We start from the raw sequence: 10310 nt of genomic DNA, 5'->3' as shown, positions 1-10310 counted from the left end.
ACATGGTGGTCTTCTAGTTGGAGTTATCCCTCACATGAGAATGAGAAAAAAGTTCTGTTTGCGTGAAGAGGTCTAAGCGCGTTCGCTCTGTTTAAACCCAAAGCGCGCCTTGGTATTGGAAAACGAAACAGGCACTTGAGGGCACGCGCGCTCGACATTGGCCTTGCCGAGAGCGTGCCCGCACTCATGTCTAATTTCGCAGTTTCTATTTTGCTACAGTAACCGCGAGATTGTGGTTTACTATATAAACAGAACCAAGATTTTGGAAAACCTAAGCAACACAAAATTGAAATCCAATTTTGAGAGCAATCAAGATTGAGAAAACACATTTGCAGAGAGAAAAGCCTGTAAGAAGAGAGGAGTGATCTAGTAATTAAGGTGAAGAGACTTGAGAGGAGTGATTGTAATCTTCCTTCCCACGTTATAAAAAGATTAGCTCTTATGAAAGTAGGCATCATTGGCCGAACCACGGTACATCTTTGTATTGTGGTATGCTTTATATTTTCTTTGCATTGTTATCTGTTGTTAATAGTTGTTTAGAGAGTTGGGTATGCTAGGTTGGTTATAGTAGATATTTAGAATTTGTCTAGAGTAGTAGTTGGTTCAAGTACAAATTATCTGTGTAGTGGGGATTGATTAATATCATTATTCCCCAACAAGTGGTATCAGAGCCAAGTTAGATTAACTTAGGGTGTTATCCAAATTTTACTCGGAAAATGTTTGACAAAATTCATGAGAGAAGATTTGAGTTTAAATAACTTGTAGAGATGGATCATTCAGTGAACACTCACATGACTAGTCTGAATAGAGCGAACTACACTATTTGGAAAGTCAAGATGAAATACTTGCTCTATTGCAAGGACTTGACACAACCCATTGAGAATGGGGGAGAAAAATCGAAAACGATTGTTGCGGCTGAGTGGAGCAAGCTTGATAGAAAAGTAATAGGGTACATTCGACAGTGGATTGACGACAGTGTCTTCCACCATGTATCCCAAAAGACTACTACTTTTGGCTTGTGGAAGAAACTCGAAGACCTCTATGAGAGGAAGTCGACAGGAAACAAAGTGTTGCTCATTAAGAAATTTGCCAACACGAAGTACAAAGAAGGTTCTTCAATGTCTGAGCATCTTAATGAAGTGCAGAATGCCATCAATCAGTTGCACTTGATGAAGATTGATATGGATGACGAAGTTGAGGCTTTGTTACTATTAAACTCTCTACCCGATAGTTGGGAGACTTTAGTAGTTTCTCTTAACAGAGCTGCTAGGGATGGAGTTATTTCCATGGAGATGGCTACCGGGGCCTTGTTGAATGAGAAGACAAGAAGGGATTCACAAAGTAGCTCCTCTCACTCAGAGATACTTGTCACAGAGAAGCGGGGGAGAGGTAAAAGCAGAAAACCATCTTATTCTAGAGGTGATGACATAAGCAAATCTAGGGGTGAAATTAGAACTCATAAGGCAGAGAGACAATGTTACTATTGTGCCACCAAGGGTCACTTTAGGTATGAGTGCAGAATACTGAAGAGGAATGAGAAGAATAACTGTGTACATGAAGATATGGTAAAAGCGAAACAGAAACACAGACAGAGATACTACCGCACTAGTTGACGATGATCTAGTAGGAATTGTGTCAGATTGTGGTGTGTGCTGTCTTAGTACCTCATGCCAAGATACAGAGTGGGTGATAGATACAGGAGCATCCTATCACATCACATCGCACAGGGGATTCTTCACTACCTACAGATATGGTGAATTTTGTAAGGTAAAGATGGGTAACAGTGGAGTCTCAAAGATTGTAGGCATCGGTGATGTTCATGTAGAAACCAATGTCGGCTACACCTTAACACTCAAGGATGTAAGACATATTCCTAACATTCGGCTAAGCCTAATTTCTGCTGGGAAGTTAGATGATGATGAGTTTCTAAACTTGTTTGGTAACGGGGTATGGAAACTGAGCAGAAGTTCCATTGTAGTAGCCAAAGGGAAGAAAACTTGCTCTCTTTACAAGACACAGGCTAGTTTGTGTAAAGAAGAAGTAAATGCGACAGAAGAAGAAGCTTCCTCCGAATTATGGCACAAGAGACTGTGTCATATGGGTGAAAAAGGCATAGAAGTTTTTGCCACGCAAAAGGCCTTGTCAGACATCAAAGGTACGCATTTAAATAGATGCACTCACTGTTTGGTAGAAAAACAACATAGGATGTCTTTCCAAAGATTCCCGTCTTACAGAAAGGATAATGTCCTTTAGCTACTTCACACTGACTTATGTGGTGATGATTTTGCCGCATCCTTGAGCTAGTTCACACTGACAACAAAAAAAAAAGGCTTCTTGCAGAGTACCTTTCTGTAGCGGCCATACTCAGTTGAGGAAAAATGTTGTTTCTAGCTTCGGCTTGTCACCCTCCACAGTGAAAAGTGCATCTCTAGTCTCGGGATTAGGTGGGCCGCAGCTAAATGTTGAGCTTTTAGTGGCGAGGTAAGGTTGGTCGTGGCCAAATGGTTTTTTCTATTGGTTTATCTCGAAGGAAAAAAAATTGACCCGCCCTTTATTTCCATATCCCGCCCATGTTTTCGATATTGCGCCCATTTCGCCCAAAAAAATCGAAAACAAAAACCCAAACAAAATAGACGACCTAAATATTTTCTCTCTTTCCCAAACTAAACTATTACTGAAATCTCAAAACCCATTTTCATACCTTACCGAAAATGAAAGATTTCAACGCGCTGTACTACTAATTCACAACCAGTTGGTAAGTTTTAGTTCAATGTCTTTTTTTTCCTTCTAAAAATTCATTTTTTTTGGGTGTTGTAATGGCAGTTGGGTATTATATCGAACATAATTCAGTTATTTGGGTTTTTGTATTGGAATATTTTCTATCTTAAGTCTCCATCGACTTGTAGGTATAATGTTTTGGATGCTTCTGTTGATTTCTTTAACTTTTGTTTTGTTGTATCCTTGTTTGCATAGTTTTGGTTACCTAGATAAATGCTTATAAATTGCTGGAAGCGAAATCATCTTTAATAATATGCAAAGCTAAATTGAAGATACTTACTTGGTAGAGTTAGATAGTGAGTTTTAAGGGGAGCATTTGGGATTTCGAGCTTGCTTTTTGTTACATGTTGTTAAATACTTGAAGGAATTTTGTTTGCATTCTGGAATCTGATAACAGTCCATGTTAGATATTGCTCAAGTAGGTGACGATACAATGTTAGAGATTTCTATTCAAGGTAGACTATCATTTGGAAGTGGTTTTTCTTTTTTATATTTCTAGTTTTGATTTTTATCAATAAAACACTTGTTGAAGTTTGAGGTAGAACTGTAAGACAGTAACTAAAGAAACATAAAAGAAAGATCAGGGCAGCAACATGACCCCCCCAAACCTAACATAAGACTAGAAGAGCGATCCACTACTTCACTCAAATAACCAATAAACAACTAAACACAAAGAACAGTCCTTAAGGTCTGGTACTTTTTTTGAAGGAAAGTAGCCAACCATGGGAGAGAATTAGGGAGCCTCATGCCCTCATGTGTAACAATTAAGTCCATGATACACTTTCAAACATCTGCACCTAATATTTCTTTTGTTAGTGCCTCCTACTACTCTGTTAGTTAATGGCTCACCAAGGTTTAAACTTTTTGTAGCCAATCAATTGTACACATGGATTTGTTCCAGTTTCATTGATGATTACTTTTTCTAATATGGGGTATCTAGTAATGGGGATTTTGTAGTACTTTATCGGTTAAGGTATTTGAACCCCGATATTTTATCTCTTTGATAATTGAATGGAGAAGTTTTAGTAAAAAACCATCCATCTTTTGTTCTTGAAAATGTCTATTCTGTGTTGTCTTCAACACAAAGGGATTCTGGCTCATGTGGTTGAGTGATAAGTACTTGGCTACATACACAGTGGGTCTGGTAGCTTGACGAACTATCAGCCATGGGAGTGGTCTCACAATCAGTGCGGAGTGTTGTCATCTTATCCTGGCAGGGCACGAAGGGTGATTCCCATGGGTCAATCAACTGCTGGTTAATAAGATCTGTAGGAAGCACTGAAAGCGAGTATAAACCAAACATAAAATAGGAGCCGAGCCCAGAGAACCGATAAAACTCTTGGGACCCTAAGACATGGAACACCGAATACCCTTTTTGGTCCTCTTTTATCCATGAATTATACTAAAAACAAAAAGTGAAGACTTCGGTCTATTCTCTATCACCCGACTCGGGGAAAAAGAGAGGTAAACCAAATAAGTAGAATTGCCTACCCCCCTCCTTCCACCTTTCCGTGAAAGGCCGTATGACGCGATCCTAATTGGGTTAGCTTAAACGATTATCTTGAAATAGAATGAATGTTGTTTCTGGGTATATATCTCGATCGTATAGCTCTGCTTTGGCCGAAGCGGATTTTACACCAATCCTTTGGCTGGGCAGTAACCACAGCAGATGCCCGATTACGGATGGGTGTGTACACACATACGCGATACACTATAAGGCTCGAGAATGGATTCTCCCTTTTTTTTGCTGGATTGGCCCTTTTTCCTATTTTAGGATGTTGTTTCTTAACAGCTGCTTAAGTAAACAAAATAGACTCTTCAAACCAAGGGTTTCGCCTATATTCTTAGCTTTAGCGATTGAGTTCCCCCTTTTTGGGTGGTAGTCCCTATACCTTTTAGTGCTAGTTAATATTTCTAACTAATTTTATTTGAGTCTGTTGTTGCTACAACAATTTTAAGCTGAACTATGTCCGATTTCCTCTATTCTTGATAATGATAAAGAAAAATTCCCATTTAGTTCTCGGGTAAAATTCCCAGTTTTGCTAATTTATCAAGTCCTTTCATTGCAAAGTGCAAACACAGTTGCCTTGAGAAAAGTTTCTCAGTGAGGGTATGTAACCTTAGTCACACAAACTGTGTACAAGGTATATTGCTCCCGATCTAAAACCACGGTTTGGCAAATTTTGACCGAAAGCTCCTAAAATCCGCGCTTTGAAATTTCTAAAACCGTGCTCTCAATTTTTCAAACCGCACTTTCAGTTTTTTAGTATCTTTTTGGCCTTATTTTTTATTTTATTATATTGCTTGTTTCATTAGATTAGTTGTATAATGTGTGGACATGTATTGTATTAAAACTCAACATGTCATTTTCTAAACTAGATATCAGCATGCTTGCTTGCTTTGGTAGGGATGTCTAGCTTGCTCTAATGTGATATTCAACATATGTGTCATCTCATTTTATTTGCTAACTACTACTAAGCCATTTTAGGGTGATTAGTTCCTTATATTCACTGAAAAGTTGCAATGCTAGATTTGTATGTACTTGGTTTGAACTCTTAATATTTGTTTCCATATCATGTTGTATTTCCTCATTGTTTTTACTTGTTATTAAGTTTAACATGCTTGGGTTGAGATAGTAAAATATGTTAAATGCTTGTGTTCTGTTGTTGTAAGCATACTCCCCGTTAAGTATGATTAGCATAGGTAGGTCTTCAAGAAACGGATGCCTTTTTCCTATTTTATTTTATTTTAGTTACTTTTCATCCTTGATAGATTTCAATGTTAATTAGGGTTCTTATGTATTAAGGAGGATTCTCTTATATGTTTGGTTATGTATTTGTTGTGTGTTAGTTAGCACTTGATGGATAAAAGTTGGATGCACCCGACTGTTGGAAGGTCCAATCGCAAGTATATTCTAGGTTGTGAGAAGTTTGTGAACTGGGCATGGGATAATCGACCTGAAGAGTTTGGTGATGAGATTTATTTTCCATGTGTTCGATGCATTAATAAAGTGTTGAGGCCCAAAGATGTAGTTCGGGATCACATATTAAATAAGGGTATAGTACGGTCATATATCCGTTAGACCAAACACGGGGAAGGAGATGAAGTGGATGCTCTCCATGACTCCAATGATGGTGATGATATGCACCGAATGTTGCAAGATGCATTAGGGTTTCTAGACCTAGTTGGAATAGGTAGTGACACACCAACTATTCCTGTTTCTAATGAGGTTAGTTCGAGTGAACCTTGTATGGATGAGCCAAACGAGGAGGCACAAAAGTTTTATAAATTGTTGAAGGAGGCTGAGACACCACTGTATCCTGGTTCTACTAAAGCTTTAAAATTGTCTTTCCTTGTTCGCTTGCTTCGTGTAAAGTGTCTATATGGTTGGAGTAACCATTCATTTGACATGTTGCTTCAAGTGTTAAACGAGTCACTTCCTGATCAAATCAATATGCCAAAAAAGCAACTTTGGGACCTTGGTTTGGAGTGCATTAAGATAGATGCTTGTCCAAATGATTGTATGCTGTATTGGAAGGATAATAAGCCAATCGAGGACAAGGATGAATGCGATATATGTGGTCAGTCAAGGTGGGAACTTACTCCATCTGTGACTGATGAAGAAGGAAGTAATTATACTGTGAAACACAAGAAAAAAGCTGCAAAAGTCTTGAGATATTTTCCATTAAAGCCGAGGCTTTAGAGATTATTTATGTGCTTAAAAACATCAAAGGACATGAGGTGGCATGCAGATTGTTGTAGCAAGGATGGAGCATTAAGGCATCCAGCTGATTCCGAGGCATGGAAACACTTGGACGAAAGATATCCTTCCTTCGGTTTGGAACCTCGCAATGTCAGGCTTGGTTTGGCTAGTGATGGTTTTATCCCTTTGGTATTCTTATCACTGTACATAGCATATGGCCTGTGGTTCTTGCTCCATATAATCTGCCACCATGGATGTGCATGAAGCAGCCTTATTTTAGCTTGTCACTACTTATTCCTGGCCCTAGCAGTCCTGGGAATAACATTGATGTGTACTTGCGACCTTTGGTCGATGAGTTGAAAGAGTTGTGGACAAAAAGAGTCGAGACATATGATGCATATTCAATTCCAAGAAGAATTTTCAGATGCATGCATCTGTTTTATGGACAATTAATGACTTTCCAGCCTTTGCCAACTTGTCAGGATGGAGCACCAAAGGCCAACTTACGTGTCCTTCTTGCCACGAGAAGACTTGTTCAAAAAAATTGCAACACGGTATGAAGTTTTTTTATATGGGAAGTCGCCAGTTCCTACCACTTAATCATCCATATCGAAGGAACAAAAGTTCCTTTGATAACACTATTGAACTGAGGACTGCCCCAAAACCACTAAGTGGAACTGAGGTTCTTGAGCAATTCAGTGGTATGAGCAAGTCACATTCGGCAAGCTAGTGCTCGATAAGTCCAGTCAAAAGAGAAAACAGGAAGATAATTTGCCGCATAACTGGAAGAAAATCAGTATATTTTTTGAACTCCTTTATTGGAAAGACTTTCGTTTGCCGCACAATCTTGATGTTATGCACATTGAAAAGAACAATAGCGAGAGTTGGCTTGGGACATTGTTAAATTTAGACAAGAAAAAAAAGGACAGTTTGAAGGCCCGACAAGATTTGGTGTTGATGGGAATACAAAAATCACTTCACCCTATACCAAAAGCTGGCAACAAATATTACCTACCCCCTGCCCAGTACACATTGTCTTTGTAAGAGAAGAGGAAGCTTTGTCAATTTTTGAAAGATGTAAAGGTTCACGATAATTATTCATCCAATATTTCACCCCGTGTTCAGGTTAAAGAACCCAAGATACATGGCCTGAAAAGTCATGATTGGCATGTTATAATGCAACAACTATTTCCAGTTGCAGCATGTGGAATTCTACCCAAGGAACTAACAATGGTTTTGGTTGAGTTGTCCAATTTCTACAAGCAATTGTGTTATAAAGTGTTATGGGATGAAGAGTTGGAGCATCTAGAGTATAGTATTGCTATGACTCTTTGCAAAATGGAAATGATTTTTCCTCCAATATTTTTTGATGTTATGGTTCACCTACCAATGCATTTAGCTGGTGAAGCCAAGCTTGCTGGACCAGTGTTTTATCGATGGATGTATGCGATCGAAAGGTAAGTGAAGACAATATGCAATATCAATTTGTTTTCTTCCTAGGTAACATATATACTTATATTTATGTTTCTTTTTATATGTATATATATAGGTATTTGTATAAGCTTAAAAAGTATGTGCGCAACAAAAGTCACCCGGAAGGTTCAATTGCGGAATGGTATCCTGCTGATGAGTGTTTGACATTTTGCTCGATGTACTTAGATGGTCGGGGTAGAGACAAGGTTTAATTGACAAGGGAGGAATGATGATTGTGAAGATGTAGAATCAGATAGAAAGTTTTCAATATTTGCTGGAAGCACTAGTCCTTTAGGGAAAGGAACTTTGAGGAATCTAACTAACGAAGAGTGGGAACAAGCTCGTTACATGCTAATGAACTGCGAAGAAGTGAGGCCGTTTGTTGAGTACAACAAACTTCTCTTTTCTATTTAAAAGAAATTATCTATGTTCGAATCACATATATATTCATTATAATAAAAATGGTCTATTGTACAGGAAACACAAACAAATGATTAAGGATGACCATGGGCGCCGCATAAGTGCTAGTAACTTGGACTGTATTCATAATGAGAGATTTGGTAGCTGGTTTGAAAATCATGTATGTGGTAGTCGACTAGTCGTAATATGTTTTATTAAGTATAATCATATTTATTGGTTTCATTTAGACGTGTTAATTTGTTTTTCATATCTAAATAGGTTCAACATATTAAAGTTGTTGCCATAACTGTTGAAAGAGAGCACGACTTCATTGATGATAATGAATGTGACGAAGACTTAAATGAGGATAGTGATTGTGATGATGACTTCATTAATGATAGTGATCTAGATTATTGATGTGTGGAGTGTGGTTTAATTTAGTTTTAGTGTTGCTAAGTATGACATTGGGTGTATGCATCTTTATTAAGACCGGCGTATTCAATTTGTTATGAATGCTCTCTATTGATAGTTTATTAATTTGATTGATGTTTCTTTTCTTATGAGTGCGTGTATTAGTCACGTTGGGTATTGCTTTAATTTTCTTGTATAACATAGATAAGTGCACGCAATGGTAAAAAGACGACGAGAGGATCCAAATGGCGATGAGAATGGTAAGATTTGCAACTGATTTTTGAATTCTTAGGTTTTTAACTATTGAGTAATATTTAACTCATATTATTTGTTGTGCTGATATCTATATTTAACATTCTAAATAGGTGGGAAATGGGTTAGAGGCACTTCTACCCTTCCTAAGGTTTTTAATAATCCATCTAGTTCGAAGTTGAAACTGACTTGGAATGGCAATAATCAACCTGATGGACCAAATACACATCCAAGCTTGTTTGCAGAATCTATGGGAGTATTGATGACGTCATTGCATCGATTTGATTGGACTAAATATTGGGAGCAGCAAGGTGGAGATGATAAATTATGGCTATGGAACACGCTTAAGGTAAATGTAATGACCCTGAATTTACCTGAGACTAATTTGGCAGCTTTCTTGTGTGCTTAGGATTAGTATGGTGACTAGCATGTGTAAGAGATCCATCTGCATTAATTAACTTCCCCATTCTCATCTCTTGTAATACCACCATAACCATGACCACCAAATCCTTCTCCAAGTTACAAGTTTTAATAGTCTATGAACCATTAGATTTTTTAAGGTATGTAGATTAATAGTCTTAAAGATTCTCATCCACTCCCTGTTGGTATTGATCGATAGTATTGAAAGTATGTTTAAAGAATTAATAAGGTAAGAATGAGCTGCCACTTCTTCTATTAGTCATTATAGTAGCATTCTCTTAAGTAAGGTATTAAGTGTAATGTGTTGGTTATATTGTGCAAGTCATCTGTACGTGTCTTGTCCTGATTGGTTTTATTTACTCAATAAAGTGCCACCACCTGATTTGGTTTTATTTAGAGTTTGATTGCAACTTGTAGTCAGTATCCATGTATGCCACCATTGTGATTTTGTTCTAGGGTATCAAGGTTCTAGGTTTGGCTGTTTATATACACCATGATATATATATTGTACATATTTGCACCGTGTTTTAGGATTCATGGGAGCTTGATGAGAGCAAGAAAGAAACTATTTTGGGTCGAATTACTTCAGATGAATTCAGGAATAAGAAGACTAAATGGAAAAAGAATTTCTATTCACGCTACACGACATATGAGGAGCGTATAACGCACAAACCAGAGTGGGTCAATCTTGTGCAATTCTGGGATAGTCCCGAGCATCAAGTATGAAGAACTTTAGTGTTCCATTTGAAATAGTTTTCACAACTTATATATTAATTTTGTTTTCTGTGTATCTAGGTAATTTTTTAGAGGAACAAGCGTAATTGTTCTAAGCAAATAGCAAAGCATACTAGTGGTCAAAAAGGTTTTCCATAAA

The 10310-nt window shown here is 37.7% G+C and overlaps 1 pseudogene; it reads left to right on the top strand.

The window, feature by feature from the left end:
• Positions 1-7819: 7819 nt before the first annotated feature.
• LOC147504136 (uncharacterized) lies at positions 7820-8770 on the top strand (annotated as a pseudogene).
• Positions 8771-10310: the final 1540 nt, after the last annotated feature.

Source organism: Coptis chinensis, chromosome 4, assembly GCF_015680905.1.
Source record: "Coptis chinensis isolate HL-2020 chromosome 4, ASM1568090v1, whole genome shotgun sequence".
In the NCBI taxonomy this organism is placed as follows: Eukaryota; Viridiplantae; Streptophyta; class Magnoliopsida; order Ranunculales; family Ranunculaceae; genus Coptis; species Coptis chinensis.
This window is presented reverse-complemented; position numbering and strand designations above follow the sequence as displayed.